This window comes from Rattus norvegicus, chromosome 4, assembly GCF_036323735.1.
Source record: "Rattus norvegicus strain BN/NHsdMcwi chromosome 4, GRCr8, whole genome shotgun sequence".
In the NCBI taxonomy this organism is placed as follows: Eukaryota; Metazoa; Chordata; class Mammalia; order Rodentia; family Muridae; genus Rattus; species Rattus norvegicus.
This window is the reverse complement of record NC_086022.1, coordinates 30,403-40,523: the sequence shown is the minus strand read 5'-3', so window position 1 is coordinate 40,523 and position 10,121 is coordinate 30,403.

Genomic DNA, 10,121 nt, shown 5'->3' with positions numbered 1-10,121 from the left:
CCTTAGGAGGGCAACACATAGTAAAGAACTCCAGAGAGTCTCTGGTCACCAGCCAGCAAGAACCAAACTCTGCCAAGAGATCTGTAAATGAGTTTCTGGAGTCTTGAGATAGCACCACAACCATGGTTGACTTTGGTTGCAGCCATGTGATAGACCCTTGAAGCAAGGGCCTCATTTAAGCCATAACACATTCTTAATTCATAATGACCCTGAGAATTACTAAATATGTGTTGTCTTAAGGCATTTCATTTGAGAAGAGTTGCTGGACATAAATAGATAACCAAATCAGGAGAACACTGTGCTAAGGAAACTAAACTTGAAGAGTGGTTTTTTTTTTTTTTGGTTTGTTTGTTTGTTTTTTAAGTGATTACTGTCACGTGACTGGTATATGTCAAAGCTTATCTTTAAACCCAGTTTTGTCTTGTCTCTAGACTTCTACCTTCAACTGCAAATTGTACTGACTCAATGGCATTTTTACTTTGCAACGTAACTTAGGTTAGATTCACCTCTGGCTATGCTACCAGCTGTCAAATGCCACCTCCTACATTTCATGATGCAGAATAACTCAAACACTAGTCCCGTTCCCTGTGGTGGGCAAATTTTTCCACCAGTCTACAAATGACCCTTTGTATCCCTCAAGGCATGAAGCAATAGTCTTCAGAATGCTTTCCTGGACAACAACTTGATTTAGAAGCCTCTTGCTCAGCACATACCCCACGTTTACTTACCAAGGTGGAATGTCTTCCCACATCTCTCTTGTGATCCAATTAGACACCTTCAGTATGTTTTGGGAGAAGAAAAGTTGTTTTATTCTGAGCCTGTCAAATGCCTAGAAATTCGAGGAGTATTTGTTGAGTGAGTAAAGCCAAGCAAGCCGTCCTGGGACTAGGACCCAGTTTTGCTGGCCCAGAACAGTGGTCTTTCTCACTGTCCACCCCACCTTTTCTACTAATGGGACCTAATTTGTAATCCTCTTTACCAGGCTGCTTAGCAACCCACCCACTACTGTACTCCAGTTTTCATCAGTCTCTCATTCATTTGGCAACATTCCTGCAAGCTTACCCAGGTGGGTAAGCTATGAGGGCTTTCATGACCTAGTCCTCGACCTCACCGGCCCATGATCACAATTAGGTTTGGAAACTGAAGCATAAGTACAAGGCTCTAACATACCATGTAGTCACCAGCAAAACAGGAAAACTGACTTTGAAAGTAAAGATAGTACTGGATTTGATTCCTACATAATCTGAGGATCAAGAAGTGAATCCAGCAGAGAGATGGCAGAAGTGAATGGTCTTGTGTCCCTGAATTACAGCTGTGCTTAAACAGACATTCTTTGGAGTTTCTACATTTATTTTTAAATGACTCCATGGCACCAAAAGAGAGGCTTCTCCTTTAATATGTCACTTTGTGTCTTTGGGAAAAGGCAATTTCTGTCATAGCTGTTCCACTAATCAGAGGGAAGAGCTGCTTCTCTGGTACCTATAGCTCCGTTTGCAAGGATAGAATTTCTGTGAGCTGCCCAGCTGGCTGAAGAGGTAGAGGCCCCTTTCAAGCTCAGATTATAAGGGGCTACAGAAGCGTTTAGTCCTCTTGGATTGGGTCCTTACGGTGACTGACACCATTTGAGAACTGAGATTATTTTATCTCCCTCAAGATAGGGACTGAACCAGACACCATGATTCCCAATAGATCTCACGTGACTCTCCACACATTCCTGTTATGAATACTGTGACCTCAAGAATGATGATACGTCCTGTTATTTTGCTTAGGAAAATGAAAGCACATCTGTTTCTCTGTGTGCAGATAGATGCAAGTTCTCAAGAGCACATTCTATGCATAGGTGGGGGAGCATGCTCCATGGTGAGTCAGATGAGCATGCTCAATGGTTAGTCAGTCGAGCATGCTCCAAGGGTAGCCCAGAAGTGTAAGCTCCTTGGATCATCAGACAAGCATGCACCATGCAAAGTCAGAGGAGCACACTCTCTGTGTAGACCAGCTCTTGTAGTACTCAGGGACTCTTTGCATAACTTTGCTATCCAACTATATTCCAAGGTTGGTGTGATGGCCTGTGAAAAAATAGAATAGGGCAAATTAGCACGTCTTCTCAGACTGAGGCTCACGTGGAATTATGTTGTGCCTAAGAAATACCACGCGCAAGATAGTATTTGATGTAAGATGTACAGTGTATAACGACTGTGAGTCTTGCAGTCTTGTCGTCTGTGTTACTGAGCATGTAGGTTTCCTATAATTTTAAATACAGAGATGGTATGGGGGGCATTCAGATTCTTTCTCAACAACCTTCCTCTTCTTTTCTTTAGACTCAAAAGCTTCATACTGTTCAGATTCTAAGTGCAGCAAAGCTAGGAATGGTGGCCCCCATTCTGACAGACAACTAAAATTGGTCCGGCAGTCATGATTACAGTTGCTACCTCTTCCATTGCAGAACACATCCCCTGGATTTCTGAAACTGAGTGTTAGGGCTTTTCCTATGCACCCCTAGGACAGCATTGAGTTGTTAATTAGGTGCAGCTGAAGGGGCTGGAGACTGCTCAGCAGTTAAAAGAATTTGCTGCTCTCATGGAGCCCCTGAGTTTGGTACTGAGCACCTACTTCATGCAACTCAGGACTGTCTCATACTCTAGGGAATGTGGAAACCAGAGACATGCAGAAACACATACCTACACGTAGTTAAAAATCATAATAAAAGTAGGCCCTAAAGGCATTAACAAAAACAGAATGGAACAAGATGCTTTAATAAGACTTACTGAAAAAGACCTATGCATTATTTATTTCTGGAAGTTTGGGGGCTGCAGGTAGTTGGCCATGAATAACTAAGGCAATAAAATACAAACCCATGGATAAAGGGTGATGCCTGAATGCCTTTTCTCATTCCTACAAGTGTCTCCTGTGTCTTCTACCATTCCCTTTCTATTGGCCTTTCTCCTAATCCCTAACTATACCCCAGTCAAGCCATTAATGTTTTTCTCTACTTCCTACTACATTGATTTCCTTCCTCTGCATTTTTAGAGTCTCCTCTGAGAAGGAATTTACACTAGCCAGCTGCCTTCCTTTACAATACAGGGAAATGGACTGTTCCATTTCCACCAATAGATGGCTCAGCTCGAGACCAGCTATGAAATCATATGACAAAATTCTCTATGCAATTTCCAGCCTTTTACCTTTAGACCTCTTTGGTATTTCTCGCCCTTCTGGAGTCTCTTTCTAGAAATTCTCTGCCCGGCTCTCCTCTCTGGTCATCTCCTTATATTCTTCCTTAAGGTCTTTGTTTTATGCCTCTGCTCTAAAAGCATGTCATTTCTGAGACCTGATTCTCTTTCTGCTCCATGCCATCCTGGAGTGTCCGGACTCTTCTAATGGCCCCTGCTCACAGCTAGAGTCTCAGACCCAGCCCTGAGCCTTTGGCTTTTAAACTCATATCGAGCCTTTTGCTGAGTTCCCCTGAGACTCCACATCAAGAACTAGAAGAATTTCTAAATTCCATGTTTCTTCTAAAGGCATGTATTGTTACCATTAGCCTGCTGCAGGTCCTCATTGTATCTCACTTGCTCCCTATGGTAGAAGAAATGGTAGCTTAACTTATTCATTGTTTATTCCCAGTTTCCCATGCCAAGACCTTTTATACAAGGAGAATTACTGCTTGCTTAGCTTTTACAGCCAAAGGTGGCCATTGGAGATGGTATGTACCTGACTTGCAGAAATCTACTGAGGCTGTTGGTCTCTGGAAGGGCCTTTATGATGGATGATAAAGTAACTGTTGGCTTATATGCCACTCTTGTATCATTAAACACAATTGCAAGGTCCTGTGCTCAACCAATCATCTTCTTATGGCAGAATGGCCTCTAGGAGAGCAAAGCATGACAAAGCCAAACTGCAGAGAGCAGAGTACCTGAATCAGTCACTGCCCTCCTGTCACCACCCCTTCACTGTGAGAGAAAACACACCGCTGCAGGCGTAAGATTTTCTTACGTGTAGGCATTCCTATGCCTTATTAATACACTCTACACTTACCTCTGCACTGTCCATAAAATTTAAACAAATCTATGGTATATCTCTGTCTGACATGCTTGGGTGGAGCTTCCCCACCTTCCTGGAAAGCTAATGCTGTTCTGTATCTCCTCTGATATATCCTGTTCTTTCCAGCCTTACATCATCAGAATACTGAACTGTTTCTCTCCAGTACCCCATCTGCAAAAACAGCTGGATCCTGGTATACCTCAGCGGATGCTGCTCCTTGCCTTTCCCACCTGCAGATGTTCCAAAGAACCTGCTCTTTCTGCATGCCTAATACTTGGGCATATGTTTCTCAGCCTTTCATCTAAACTCTCCAGTATTCTAGTTAGGTCTGTCGTTTCCAAGGCTCCAGGGTTTGAACTGTAGTTTCATGTCATGGTATATCTTTGACCCACTCTGTCTGTCTCAGTCTCTGTGCTCTCGTATCTACCTTATGTAGTCACTTAAGAATGCTTGTTTCTCTGATCACAGGAAAAGAGATAGCTTTACAAATGTATTCCTGGCTGGCTTTGCATAGTCATTGGAATGTGGTCAGCGATGCATAGTATCTCTTTATTTTATTTTTCACAGCACAGACCTGCTACACAGGGATGTTCAGTAAACCCTTGCTGACATGAATAGGAAAAAATACTTCTAGAATGGCTTTCCTAACTCCCACACTTTCTCCTGTATAATCCACTCCCTGATTCTTTGCATTCTTGCTACATTCTTGATTGTTACTAGGAATACATGAGACTTGAGTTAAAAAACAAGGAAAAACAAGAAGCAAACCCACACACAAATTATACTTAAGTATATTATATCAGTCTCTATGTCCTCCACACAGAAGTCTTCCCCTCCCCAGACTCTGTTTCCCTTAGGTTCTACTTTTCATTTCCTTTAAGACTTTCCCAGCTGCCCTAACACAGAGTTCTGTAAATAAATGCTGGTGTACTTCTGATGATGCAGAAAGAGCTCATGGCTGCCCAAATATAACATCAGTGTGAGCCGTCTCCACTGGGTAGTGAAAGCAGCCATGTTTCCAGTTGTCTTTGGCTTTCTTTGTGCTGTTTGCCCAGATATGCTGTGCTTTTCCCCAAATCAAATTGCCTGTTATTGTTACATGTGACCTGCTGGCCACCAGCACTTCCTCTAGAACTTGGTACTTGAGCCAGAACGATGTTCCTGAAGTCAATGATAGCAATAGCAAGCCTTAACTGAGCCATCTATAACGTACAGGGCTCGGCCTGGGCACTCTTTCCACTGTTTTGTTTATCCGGTAATCGTGCCTCATTTTCAGATACAGAAACGGAGTGTAGAGGGATTACCTGCCTTAACCAAGAACCCACTCAGCAAGAGTGAAAACCAAACTTCAAGCCCACGCTATCTGACCTCTGACCTCCCTCAAAACATGGGCAACAGCTGAACCTCTAATTCTGCCAGCCAGTTCTTGTGTTCCAGATTTTCATGAAGCTAGAATTATGTGTGCTCAACTGGACATACCTCATAAAATTAGAGGACTTTAAATATCTGAATTCTTTAGACTGAAAAAAATATGACACCATGCCCTTTAAAAGCTTGCAGTCTAGATTTCTTGATGGTGTTCTCATAATTTATTAAAAATTTATTACACAATAGACATTGCAATGGATTCGCAATCTTCATAACATCGTATGAGATAAGAAAATTGAGATTTTGAAATTTTAAGTGGCTTACTCGTGCTCCAACAGATAACAGTAGCTAAATGAAAATCTGAATGGCCCGAAAAGCAGCCTCACCCATAAATATATCTATGCTTCAGTAATCCAGCAGCAGGAACAGGGGTTGTAAGCCATCCAGAATTATGGCAAAGTTCTCAGAATTCTTCTGAGAATGAGCATCACACATTATACCACAACATAAAATACTAAATGAAGAGTGGGTTCCACTGAGATGCTATCGTTTACTGGTAGTAGAATGTCTTGTCACACACTGCATGTCTCTTCCTACTGAAGTACTATTGTCAAGATTATCCTGGGCAGTAGTGAGTTCTCACTTTCTCAGTGATGGAAAAGGGGGCTATATTCTAAGGCTGCTTTTCTTCTTTGTTTTGGTCATTTTGTTGGCTACTTTTAGCTGTCATTTTTACACAATCCAGAATCACCTGGGAAGAGAGTCTTACTTAGGAATTGTTTCGATCATGTTGGACTATAGGCACGTTTTGGTGGTTGTGGTGGTGGTGGTGGTGGTAGATATCTTTAATTTTTTTTTTAATCTCAGCACCCAACGACTATGTTACTCTTGGTACCAATTTTTGTTCTAGTCTTATTTGTCTTACTGTCATTACATATCCTGGCAAGAATCAACTTAGGGAACAAGGGATTATGGTGGCTTGAATGAGAGTGGCTGCCAAAGGTTCATATGTTTGAATACTTAGTAAGAAGTCCTAGCTCACTATGGGCAGCAGCAATCCCTAGGTTGGGCCCTGAACTATATATAGAAGTGAAAAAAGTTTCTAAGTAACTATCCGTGCAGATATGCTCTCTTTACTCTTGACTGTGAATATTCGTCAGCCATCTGCCTCAAATTCCTGCAATTCCTATGATTTTCCTGAAATAATGGATTGTTACCTGAAATTATAAGTCAAATAAACTCTGTGTTTGTCACTATTCTATTGCTATGAGGAGATACCATGACTAAAGCAACTCTTGTAAAAGAAAACATTTAATTGGGGGCTTGCTTACAGTTTTAGAAAATCAGTACACGTTATATTGGCCAGAAGCAAGTAAGAAGGTGCTGGGGCAGTATCTGAGAGCTGTACATCCTAATATATCCCAGAATGATACACTGGACTTTTAAACCTCGAAACCCACTCCTACAATAACATGCCTCCTCCAATAAGGCCATACATATTCCCAAAGGCCACACCTCCTAATCATTCTCAAATAATTCAACTCCCTGATGACTGAGTATTCAAACATATAAGCCTATTGGGGTTCATATACAAAAGAATGTAAATGACTAAACTAAATACTACACCAAGGACTGTGGAGAACCAACCCACACATTGGACATTCTGTGCATGTGATGGCTTGTACTGGGTAGGATTTCTCCTAAAAGAAAGAAACACACAATGTAAAACTATAAAATTATAGGATACCTCAAACTGTGCTTTCCTCTTTGTGAAACATTAACAGACTTTAAAAATTCGGTTTTTACAAAAATCACGAGCAACAGAATACTGAGGCAGCCACATGCCCCTCCCTCTATAAGAGGTCTGAAATGGCACTGTTGTTTTTTCCTGATCTTTGAGAAGAAACAATCAGACAATTTCAGTTGGGTTCTATTGAAAAGCCCTCATTAGGATCTAGAGGTGAGGTGGTCCATTCAGATATTTCGATGTTCAGAAGCCTACCTCCAAGAAGAAAACCAGACCAACCAACTTAGCCTCAACACAACCCTTTTCTTCTGGTCAACTTTAAATAGTGGGAGGGAAAAATAAAACAATAAAAGCCTAAAGCATAATAAGGTTATGAGGAGGTAAAGAGCTACTCTATTGATAAAAAACTCCACAAAGGTCTGCTGAGGTTATCCAAAGCTAGAACTGAAGCATATAGATTCACTGAATCCCAGACAGTTATATAACACAAGTGTCATGTATTTTACACGCTGCAGGACCCCTAAGAATTGCACCCTAAGCACCATCAACTGTGTCCTGTGTATTGAGGACTTACACATTCTGTTTAAGTAGTTTCTGACTACATGTGTTCTCTACTGTGTGGTGATATTTTGGTACTATCCCTCTAGGACCTTGCCCATCCTACAGGCTTGCCTTCTCTTGGGCATGCTTGAGGTTTTAGGCACAGTCAAAACAATAGGCCATTTCTTTCCATTCCCCCTCTGTACTGTTAAGTCAGCAGAAGATAAAGCAACTTGGATTGCACTAAAGGTACCTTGGCTGAATTATAATTATTTTGTTAGGTTTTCCGTTTTTAATTTTGATCGCATTTTTGTGTGTATGTATGTATATACATGTATGGGTGCAGAGGTCAGAGGCCAACTTGTGGGTGGTAGGTCCTTCTACCATATGTGATACAGGTATTGAATTCAAGTCATCAAGCTTTGTGGCAAAAGCCTTTTGCTGTGCCTTCATGCTGGTTCTCAATTTTTATAATAGTTCTTCATGAGGAAAATGGACTTGACAAACAGATATTATATTGAAGACTATTATTACTGTTGGCGAACTTTCCCATATTGATGTAAAAGGGTAAAAAAACCCTTCTAAACATTAATGATTGAACAAGGTGAGCTTTCAACTAAATGGGTGGCTCCTCAGCTAGGCTTTGAGAAATTAGAAATCTACAGAAATAGCCAAGCCCAGGAGTTTAATGTAGGCCTTGTTCTGTCTGAGAACAGAATTTCGACTAGATGTTGACCCTTCACACCATTGTGTTGAACATTGAGCGTCCTATTTCCCCAGTCCATCCCTCTCCTGTATCCTGCTGAAATCTGTGGCACTGCTCTGTGTAAGACGATGCGAGTCCGGGATAAGGCATACCCTATCATTGGATGAGAAGGAAGGGCAAGTGGGGAAATGTCTAGGAAGGAGGGAGGAGAAGGAGAGGTGAGGAAAATCAAGATGGAGACAACAGAGCAGGATGATTCAGGTCCAGGTGGATAGTTTTCCAAAGCATTGTTTAAATTTGGCTTATGAGAAAGGAACAGATTTGTTTGGTTCACATGGTATAAAAGAAATCAGTATGTTTACTTCCCTTTGACTCACTCTTTTTTGTGAGCTACATCTTAAAAGGACAAAGTTTTGCATTTTGCCATATATTCATAAGTTCATCCAAATTACTGGCAGTATTTCATTATTTTTGCCTAAGAAGATGTTGTCTGATTCCTGGCAGGTGTAGTGACTGGTGTTTGCAGGATGCTGGGATTTGGACTGCAGGCCTCATGATCGCACAGCAAGTTCTTTCAACCTGGGAAGTATCTGTCTAATCACCAGAGCTATAATTTATAAGGAGGCAAATATAGATTTAAACATGGACACTAAGGGAGGAGAAACAGACATGAAAGCATGACAGGCATGAGAGAAGGGGAGGCAGATGTGGGGAGTTGAGCTGTGTAAAGCAAAGACAGAGTGAGCTGGGGCCAAGAACAGATAATTAGAAAAACTTTTAATTAATCAATTAATTAATTAACTCATTAACGTATTCTGTGTCCATATGTCTATATATGTTAATGTGTGTATATGGAGACCAGAGGACAAATGAGTGGGGAGGTCGTCCTCCTACCCCATGGATTGCAGTGATAGAATTTGGATCCTCATAGGTGATGACAAGTTCATTTACCCCCTTTTAAAAGTGACAATTTTTATTTTTATTTTTTTGTGTGCGTGTGTATGGCAGGATTTGTATGTGTGAATGTTGTAGAAATTGTTTAATCCTCACACAGGGTTTCTCCCCTTCCTCTGACTACTTAGTTCCTAGATAAAAGACACCCACAAGCTTTATATTTACATTAATCAGCAAAGGAGCTGGGCAGATATGGATCCTCTTGCTGTTATGTCTGTTTCACAGCCAATAATCCCACTATAAAATTAAATTTCCTATGTCTGGGCTTCTCCTAACACCAATTAGCCAACCTACCTGACCCATGGAGGCTTCCTCCTCCCTTCACATTCTTTTCCCCTCATAGTTCTTCTCTGATGCCAGAAGTCCTGGAATGCTAAACCCTGACTCTGTGTCTTCTGCCCAGCTGTTGACTTTTGGCATCTTTATTCACTTATCAAAAATAATTTGGGGAAAAGATCACATCTCATCACTTGGGTCTACTTGTGGACTCTTGTCTCTGGTACAATCAGGCCTTGGGGGTCTGCAGTTAGCATTACAATGCAGAGCAACAGAGCAAACCACAAAACAAGGAGGTCAGGGGCATCTGGTGGGAGTCAGCTTTCAGTGTAGGTCTCAGGTTACATCAGGCTTGGCCACACAAGAACCTTTACCCTAAGGTTTTTTTTTTTTGTTTTTTTTTTTGGTTCTTTTTTTCGGAGCTGGGGACCGAACCCAGGGCCTTGGGCTTCCTAGGTAAGCGCTCTACCACTGAGCTAAATCCCCAGCACAAGA